This window comes from Sciurus carolinensis, chromosome 2 (genome assembly GCF_902686445.1).
Source record: "Sciurus carolinensis chromosome 2, mSciCar1.2, whole genome shotgun sequence".
Classification (NCBI taxonomy): domain Eukaryota; kingdom Metazoa; phylum Chordata; class Mammalia; order Rodentia; family Sciuridae; genus Sciurus; species Sciurus carolinensis.
The window spans coordinates 30,735,046-30,745,126 of NC_062214.1; the positions used below are offsets into that span (position 1 = coordinate 30,735,046).

At 41.0% G+C, this 10,081-nt stretch overlaps 1 pseudogene; it reads left to right on the forward strand.

Moving 5' to 3' along the window:
• The first annotated feature begins 7,423 nt into the window (after window positions 1-7,423).
• On the forward strand, window positions 7,424-8,179 carry LOC124977944 (ras-related protein Rab-5A-like; annotated as a pseudogene).
• Window positions 8,180-10,081: the final 1,902 nt, after the last annotated feature.

Consider the following 10,081-nt stretch of genomic DNA (forward strand, 5'->3'; position numbering starts at 1 on the left):
TTTCCAGCCTTCTGCTGTGGCTCTCCAGCCTGGCGCTCAGTCTCCTGAGTCCTCCTGCCACGACCTTCTCCCCATCTTGGTCCTGCCCTAGAATTTCTTCGAAAATTCTGCCTCCAAGCTCCCCTGCTGACCAGTGCCTGCATGTCCTCATCTGCCTGAGGTCACCAGGCTGCTTCCAAGTGGGAGTGACTGTGGTGAGAAAGAAAACTTGAGTTTCCCAGACCACAGTGGCCGTGAGAAATGTGCCCCATCAGAATGCGAAGGACTAGTCTCACCACAGGGCCATTTTGAAGCTGGGTCTCGGGGCACATATGTCCTTTATATCCAGTCCACAAAAGTACCACAAAGTGTCCACACCAGTAACCCCAGTGACTTGGGAGGCTGAAAATTGCAAGTTGGAGACCTGCCTCTAAGGAGGCACTGTCTCAGATTTAAAAATAAAAGAGGTCTGGAGATGTAGCTCAGTGGTGAAGCACCCCTGCTTTCAATCCCCAAGACCTAAATAAATAAATACCACAAAGTCCATATTCCTAGTGTTATGGTTTGGATGTGAGGTGTCCCCCAAAAGCTCACATGTGAAACAATGCAAGAAGGCTCAGAGGAGAAATGATTGGGTTGTGAGAGTCTTAATCCAATCAATGATTTAATCCCCTGATAGGGATTAACGGAGTGGTAATGGAAGTGGTTTGGTGTGGCTGGAGGAGACTGGAATCGAAGTGTGGCTTTGGGGTATATATTTTGTATCTGGAGAGTGGAGACTCTTCCTCTCTTCTCTCTGATCATTATGTGAGCTGCTTACTCTTCTGCCATGTTGTCCTGCCTCACCTTGAGCCTGAGGAATGGAGCCAGCGGTATGTGGACTAAGATCTCGGAAACCATGAGCCCTCAAATAAGCTTTTCCTCTTCTACAATTGTTCTGGTCAGATCTTCTAGCCACAGTGGCAAAAGAGCTGACTAAAACACCTAGCAAATTCTAACAAGTTATGCTGAGTTGGGAGACAGGCTGTTTTCTGACACCATTTACCCTGGATGTATTTCCTGGCCTCCAGGTCAGGTACGAACAGCTTTCAAGAACTGCACCATCAGTTGGAGAGGAGAGTCACTCCTGAGCAAGGTGGGTGGCTGGTTCATGATCTGCTGCCTGCAGAACTTTGCCTCAGTCACTGGTGTACCTCTGTGTTTAGATCTATACAACAATGCTGTGTTTGTGCAATATTTAGTGATTGTAATTTGACACCTTTAATCTGCTGACTTTGTAGGCTAATTCTGAGAGATTTAGAAAATTTTCTCACTCAAGTTGGGAAAGACCCATATTGTTTCTAAATAAGTTTTGGTTCATTTGTTCAAAATAGAAAAAATACAGTCTTCAAATACATAAAAAGTCCAATTTAATAGAAAAACTTAAGTGAAATTTGTTGCAACTACATTTTGTAACACTACAAAAGTTAAGAAAAGAGTCATTTCACACTGAAGCCACTCTGAATTCTTAAAATATGACTCTGGTCATGAGGTCCTCTCACGAATAATTCAGTAACTTTAATTTCAAGGACAAGGCAGTAAAGAAATGCTAAGCAATGAGTGACTGACTTTCTCTTCCGTTTTCCTCTGTACAGCGCCTCATTTGGGTGAACTTCTCTTCATGGTTCTCAGTAAAACTGAAGTTTCTCCACTTCTGTTGGTGGGTGGGGTCTGTGTAAGTTCCAGGCCCCTGCAGCCAAGAAAGCCTCTGAAGTGTTAGCAGCTCATCAAGGCAGGGGGTGCCTGCTGGTGTCAGCTCCAAGGGTCTCAGCCAGCAAAGCCAGAGTCTTCTCTACTACCATTGAGTGGCAGGTTACAGCTCTTCATGGCAGGGTACGCCCTCCAATGTGGCAGCAGAACCCAGCACTCAGCTCTAATTTCTTCTTTCCAGGTTCTTATCTCACGAATTTGAAGAATGAAATCCACAAACGAGGAAGAGTGAGTGTAAGAGAGTAGGATTTATTCAAGTGGGAAGAAAAGAGAGAGACCCGATAGGGGTTGCCACTTGAATGTGCCAGTCTAGGGGTTTTTATGGCTCTTGGCTCAACACCATGGTCTAAATCTATGCTAATCAGATTTTAGAAAAGCACCAATGCTCTTGGTTAGCTCTTGGGTCTGAAATTCTGGGTCTACCCCTACTTCTGTTTTCCAAACACTCCTGGGACAGGGCCACCCTCAGTGGGGTAACAGCTTGGCTTGTCCTGGCTCACCTTGGCCCTGGCTCACTGTGCCTCAGGCCTCCCTGTCAGCATGGCGGGTTCTGGGCCACCAGGACCAGTGCTGCCACCAGCACTCCAGCCCACTCAGGCTACCACTCCACCACTCCAGGACAAAGGCCTGGATTCATCCGTACTGAATAGAGCACACACCAGGTACTCAGTAAGTATTTATAAATTTATCTCAAATACAGATTGGAGTGGCAATCATGTTTTATTAAAAAAGTGTTTTTCATTTCTTTCTGACATCATCAATCTTTTCTAGTCTCAAATAAAGTCGATTTTACAAAAACAATATGTGATTACTGAAGTTTTCCTCTTTTTTAATGACACATTGTATCTCTCTTTCTCTTTTGCCTTCTGCTCTAGTTTGAATTTTGAATGTCCCCCAAAGACCCATGTATTAAAAGCTTGGTCATCAACCCATATCACTACTGGGAGGTGGTGAAACATTTGGGAAGTGGGGCCTTGTGGAAGGAAATTAGGTCATTGAAGTTACACCCCGAAGGAGATATTAGGACCTGACCCTTCCTCTCTGCTTCCCAGACACCATGATTTCTCTTGCCACATGCTCTGGTCATGATACACTGTGCTACTACACAGGTCCAAAGAAACGAGGCCAAGGGACCATGGAAATAGTGAGCCAAAATAAGTCTTTCCTCCTTTTAACTTAATTTTCTCAGGTATTTTGTCACAGTGACCGAAAGCTGGCTAAAACACCTTCTTGGAGTGGTTGTAGTCCTGAAGGGCAAGAACTGAACCATGTTACTCTCTTTCCACCAACAGCACTAAGTGTACAATTTTTCAGTAAATGTTTGCTGGCAAATCGATGATGTATTCTCTTTGTGAGCATTAAGTGAAAGAAGCCATTTCTATTTAAGAAGGGAATCAAAGAAAAGAAAAAGGGAAACAAAGGCAAGTTTGTTGTCTGCCTTGATTACACTTTCTCCATGACTCCTGGTGTGGTGCCTTATGGGAGGGAGGTAATAAAATATTTACTGAATAAATCAGAAATGGATGAAAGGTGATATTTCAAATAAACAAGAATAAAAACAAATAGATCATTGCATATGTAAATCCTAAATGAATGATTCCTATTAGAACTAATAAATTTTTTGGAGGTCATTTTCTTTGCAAAATCAGGGGGAAGCTGGGCACAGTGGCACACACCTGTAATCCCTGTGTCTTGGGAGACTAAGACAGGAGAATTGTAAGTTTGAGGCCAATCTCAGCAACTTAGTGAGACCCTGTCTCAACCTATCAAAATAAAAGCAAAAGGACTGGGGATGTAACTCATTGGTAAAGTGCTCTGGGTTCAATTCTCAGTACCAAAAAAAAAAAAAAAAAAAAAAAAAAAAAAAATCAAGGGAACCCCTGACTAGGCAAAAAGTCAGTGTGTCCACTTAAGGCCACATGTAAACAGAAGAGGCAGCCTGTGGGCCACAACCTGGAACATGCTGAAAGCTCTGGGTTTGTAGGTTTCTGCTTGCCTTTTCACCTTCTTTCTTCCTGTCTGTCTTTTTCCAACTCTTCAGTCCTCCATTATCAGAGATAGCTTCTCGATTTCCCTTTGCATTGTTACCATTGGCTGGAATGGATTTGGGCTCTAATTGATGTGCAACTGGGCACCTGGGAGCTTGGATCTGGTACTGAGTTGTGGCAATATCAAGAAGATGACCATATAGCCAGAGACACAGAAGAATAAGATATTGACTTTCCTCTTGAAATGACAAACCTGTGTCAGAAAGCAACTATCTACTGTTAAGCATGTGTCAGTTCCTAATTCACATATCAAACCCATTTGTGATAATGGATAGGTTCCCTTCCCATAGTTCTCTATGTCGAGCACAAAAACTAGTTTGCTAGTAGAGAGCATTAAGGCAGCATTACAAGAGGAAGGGGCTTCTCTTGCTGATTTTGGTGGCAGCAAAAATGGTCAGAGATATGGGTGTGTCCTTTCTCTTTCTTGATACTCTCCCTCAGCTTTATTCCAGAGTTCTCTACACATCATTACTTTTTTGTGGTACTAGGGATTGGACCTAGGGTCTTATGCATGCTAGGTAAGTGCTCTACCACTGAGTTACATCTCTAGCCCTTATCATTACTTTTATCAGAGCATAATTATCCTTTATGCTAGATTCCCACTATTTATCACCATGTGGTTGTGGTCTCCTGACTGGACCCAGCATATACTATATACCTAGCCCTTTTGTGAGCATGTTACAAGCATCTTGTTATTTGTCCCTGTAGCCCTATGATATCAGTGGTTCTGAAAGTCTCCTTTTCAGATAAGAAAACCAATACCCATTGATATCCAGTAATTTGATGAAGGATAAGCTGAAAAATGTGAGATGCCCACTAGAAAATCTCCTGGAAATCTCAAGTAGGCAGTTGACTAAATAAATCTGAGGACCAGGAGAGCTGTCAGGGCTGGAGTAGAAACCTGGAAGTCATCAGTCATCAGCTAAGGATGAGAGGGTCTATGGTCACAACTGTACATTCATCCCAAGTCTTCTTTTTCATTATTGAGGAAGCACCACTTAATTTTGTCATGTTTTTGAGAAGTATCTGCAATTTCCTTTAAAAAATGAGTAATCCAGGAGCAATGGCACCAAATTCTAGTGATTTGGAAGGCTGTGACAGGATGATTGCAAGTTCAAGGTCAGCTCAGCAATTTGGCAAGGTGCTGCCTCAAAATAAATAAATAAGTAAATAAAAATAAATAAATAAATAAAAATTTGGGTGAGCTTAATATAAAACATACCCGAATGTGCACTGGCTGGTCAAAAATCAAGTTGGTATTTCCTAACATTTTAACCAGAAAAGGTATGAGAACTTGTTCTAAAGAATTTTTCTTACCTACTGCTATGGTCTGAAGTTGTTTCTCCAAAAACTCATGTGTTAAGAATGCAATCCCCAGTACAACAGTGTTTAGAGGTGGGACCTTTTAATATGTAACTAGGTCCTGAGGGCTCCGTCCTCATCAGTGGGTTGAATGCTCATGGAGGAGGAGCAGGTTGTCAGGCACAATATCTCAACTCAGTTACTAAGGAGGCTGAGGCAGGAGGATCACAAGTTCAAGGCCAGCCTCAGTAACAGGGAGAACCAGCTTCCAAATTAAAATATAATATTAAAAAGTCTGGACCAGCAAAGCTTAATCCCTAGTACTGCCAAAAGGAGAAAGGGAAAGAAAGAGAGAGAAAGAGAGGGAGTAGGTAAGTTATCATGGGAGCAGTTTGTTCCTGATAAAACAATAAAATTAGGCTCCCTTCCTTCCCTCTTTTGTCCTCTCTCACCCTCTCGTCTTCCGCATAGGATGATTCAACAAGAAGTTCATTGTTTGATTCGGGAACCTTGATATTGGAATTTCCTGTCTCCAGAAAAAAGTTTTTTTTTTTGTTTTTTTTTTTTAATAAATTGCCCTGTCTCTGATATTCTTGTTGAATCATCCTATGCGGAAGACGAGAGGGTGAGAGAGGACAAAAGAGGGAAGGAAGGGAGCCTAATTTTATTGTTTTATCAGGAACAAACTGCTCCCATGATAACTTACCTACTCCCTCTCTTTCTCTCTCTTTCTTTCCCTTTCTCCTTTTGGCAGTACTAGGGATTAAGCTTTGCTGGTCCAGACTTTTTAATATTATATTTTAATTTGGAAGCTGGTTCTCCCTGTTACTGAGGCTGGCCTTGATATATATATCAACACCAAATGATATATATAGCAACACCAAATGGTTAAGTCCTATCCCAACACCAGTTCTGCTTGCAGCACCGGGGCATGGATAAAAGATGGTATGCAGTCAGTAGTCAAAGAACCAGTGCAGCCACATTGGCATAAAGGGATTATGGTAAAAAAGAATAATCCAATGAAGATAAGTAATCATAATTCTATTGATCAAATTTCTCAGACCTTCTTTCCTTTCCTACTGCAAGAATTTGAGAACTGGTTTTTACACTAAAGGCAGAGGGATCATGGATGATGTTGTCAAGGGCACAGATAGAGTTGAGTCTGAGGGAAGGCTGAGTGAGGAGTTGGGTTGGAGGTCTGGAGCAGGGAAGAGTTTCACCCCCAGGAAGTGGGAGATCACTAGGGGTAGGTCTCTGGCTCACTCACTCCACTCATAGAATTTAAATGGCACACTGCAAATATTTGTTGGTGTGTCTTGGATAGCACAGAATGGAAAAATATATAGGCTTAAACAGGAAGAGTCAGAAATTAACTAAAAATCTAATGGTGAAAAGGACTTTTCAAAAAGCATGGTGGAGGTGGAGGTGCAGAGAGATGGAGGGGAACTGAGGGTGCAATGACTGGTTTGGGGGATACCAAAGGCAGAAGGGACAGATTGAATCAAAAACCTCTTTCATCCCTTGGTCCCCAGCCCCTCAACAAGGCCAGCTCTCAAGTGTAACTCTGTATATATTTGTCATTGCAGATACCAGGGGAGGGCTCTGACTCACATACCCACCCATTTTCAAATAATCTAGAATGAAAACTGAAATGCTGAGCCACAGAATAAGCAGAAGAGAAGCCAAAACCACAGAGATTGGGCCTACAAGATGCCCAAGCATGCAGATTGCAGATGTTTGCAAGATGTGCTCCCTCTAAGAAGAAGGAGTCACAAAACCAACTCCCTCCCTGGAACATGGGGTGAGGAGAAGTGAGGGAAGCCCAGTGAGATTTCATAAGCTCATTTGCAGGAAGCAGCTTAATTTGATGGAGGGAAAAAAAAATGGGCAGCTTGTGAATCAGCCTGTTACTTGGCAAAATCTGTTGCTCTGGATGGAATTAGGGGTTAGGGGTAGCTATCAGTCCAATCACTTTGGAAAACAGTTTGAACTTGTCAACTAAAGTTGAAGGTGGATCTCTCCTTTTAGGCAGCAATTCTACTCCTTGATATATAAGTGTTGATCTAAGATTGCCCAAACCAGCTCATAGTTATATAAATGATAAATATGTGTCAAGATTTTATTTAAGGTCCAGTGTAAGGGGAGTGACATGAGGAGGAGACACGGCCACAGCTACAGCCTTATTCGTCCTTCAGGCCACGCCTGGGCCTTACCACAAGGAAGCTGCGGTCCCCGCATGTAGCAATCTCAGGTTTCTTTACCTCTAGAAAGAAAAAATATTGACACTTTGCATCCTGGAAGTGCATTTAGAAGTCTGAAATTAGAAACTTCTTTCAAATTTGGACATGGCTAATCGAGGAGCAACAAGATGGAATGGGCCAAACACTGGAAATAAAATATGCCAGTTCAAACTAGACTTCTGGGAGAGTCTGCTGTGGGCAAATCAAGCCTAGTGCTTCGTTTCGTGAAAGACCAATTTCATGAATTTTAAGAAAGTGCTATTGGGGTTGCTTTACTGACCCAAACCATGTGTCTTGATGACACAACAGTAAAGTTTGAAATATGGGATACAGCTGGTCAAGAACAATACCACAGGACTGGGGATATAGCTCAGTTGGTAGAGTGCTTGCCTTGCATGCACAAAACCCTGGGTTCAATCCCCAGAACCTCAAAAAACAACAACAACAAAAAAGAATGATAGCACAGCTGAGCACCAAAGTACTACAGAGGAGCACAAGCAGCCATAGTTGTATATGATATCACTAAAGGAATCTTTTGCAGGAGTCAAAAACTGGGTCAAAGAACTTCAGAGGCAAGCAAGTTCTAACATTGTAATAGCTTTATCAGGAAACAAGGCTGATCTTGCAAATAAAAGAGCTATTGATTTCCAGGAAGCACAGTCCTATGCAGATGACAACAGTTTATTATTCATGGAGACATCGGCTAAAACATCAGTGAATGTAAATGAAATATTCATGGCAATAGCTAAAAAGCTGCCAAAGAATGAACCACAGAATCCCAGAGCAAATTCTGCTAGAGGAAGAGGAGTAGACCTTACTGAACCTACACAACCAACCAGGAGTCAGTGTTGCAGTAACTAAACCTCCAGTTTGAACTAGCAGGAGTATTCAGGTTCCTAAATGTTAACAGCAGGATTGGAGCATTTAATCGGACCAGGATGACTTCCAAAAAGAAGAGACTTATGATAGAGTCAAGTTTCTAATACAGAATTATTTTATGTGTTTTGAACTTAGTTTTTAATAACATGCATGTATCCCTCCAACTAATGTCACAGCAATAGAAAGGCGAGATGAGAACTATGTGTATACGTGTTTCATTGGAAAGTTATGAGGGAATCATATCTCATCATTAGGGATAAAGACAAATGACTGGACCACAACTAACCATCCAGTTTCTCCAAACTGGAGCAGTAGTCATCTATGGAAAAGATTTGGAAATGATTAATTTGGGCTTTTGAAAAACATTTTTAGGATTCTCCAGATGTTTATGCTTAGCTGCAATATTCAGGCAAATGATAATTTCTTTTATCTAAAATGTACATTTCACATTTTAATAATAAATTAACCATAAGAAAACTGTCCCACATCTCCAGGAAGAAAAAAAGAAATTAGTGGCACTGAAATTATAGCCAGTCCCACTATTTTTTAAATGGGCTAAAAAAGCAAATGTAACTCCCATCTTGTTTTAAGAGTATGAAAACTGATAAATGCAATTTAATAGTGTTCCCTTCATGTGAGCTCTTCAACAAAAATTAAACTATGATGGGCTGACAGATCTGACTCCATGAGAATGTTATAGGCCAGACTCTAAGGGAAATGACTGAACAGACTCCATTTTGCTCTGAGACTCCATGTTATGCAGGAAATAAGCTTCTCCCATGGGAACACCCCACCTCTGTACCCATCATCAGTTACTTGGTGTGACATGTTTAATAATATACAATGGCAACGCCTATGTAGTAAAGAATTGCTCTCTTTTGATCTCTATTGCTCCTAAACAGTGTACCATGTGAACAGTGGTTGTGTGGATGTTAGTAACCATTCTTTAGTTTGTACCTAGGTATGGGTCAGTTTGACCCACCTCCCCCTCTGTCGATGATCTCATGTTAGTTTGTAATTTCGAATCATAGCAACAGACACTTATGATTAATGTGATTTTTGGCATAAGAACCCCTACAACCCTGCGGTCGGGGCTGTTCTCCCAATAGCCATTTCTTGGGGCATTGTGTGAGACAGTCAGCCGACCAGCTTAATAAAGACTCTCAAATTTGGACTTCTCAGTGGTGATCGGTCTATTCTTAAGTTGCGCCTTGTAACAAAACAAACCAGGTGTCTGTGATTTCTATTTAATCACTGCTGTCCATTATATAGGTCTCGTGTGAGGGTTGGGGGGGGGCTTTTGTTCCCTTTGGACATGTAGTCAGTGCACTAACAATTATGTACATTCAAACTTGATTACTTTAAATTTGATTTCCAACTGTACTGTAAATAGGGTACTCCATTGTCTCCACAAGTTTACTATTTTTCTGTATTATTTAAGAGTTATTTAAAAGTGTACAAAATATACAGTTACTAAAACAGCTAATTATTTCTTCCTCCTTTGAAAGGAAGGGGCTTCAGTTGTTCCTCATGACTAGAACCATAATAAACCCACATAATAAACCTGTAATTTGTAACAAATATTGCAATGTTAGTAACCTTGTTTTTCAAAGTCCATTTTATTTTGATTAGTTCAGTATATTGCACTAATTAATTTAGGTCTTTTCATTATATGAAATCTACCATGTGTTGGACTGTTAGCAGAATTTGTATACTTTACAATAATTCAGATTAGTAAGGAAAACAGTTCACCAGTGTTTAGTTTTATATTGAGGTGCTCAGGTTGAATAAAGTGATATAAAAAGAAAAAAAAAAAGAGAGATTTTATTTAACTTATTAATAAAGCAATATAACACCAAAATGCTTCAATGAAGGCCTGAGAAC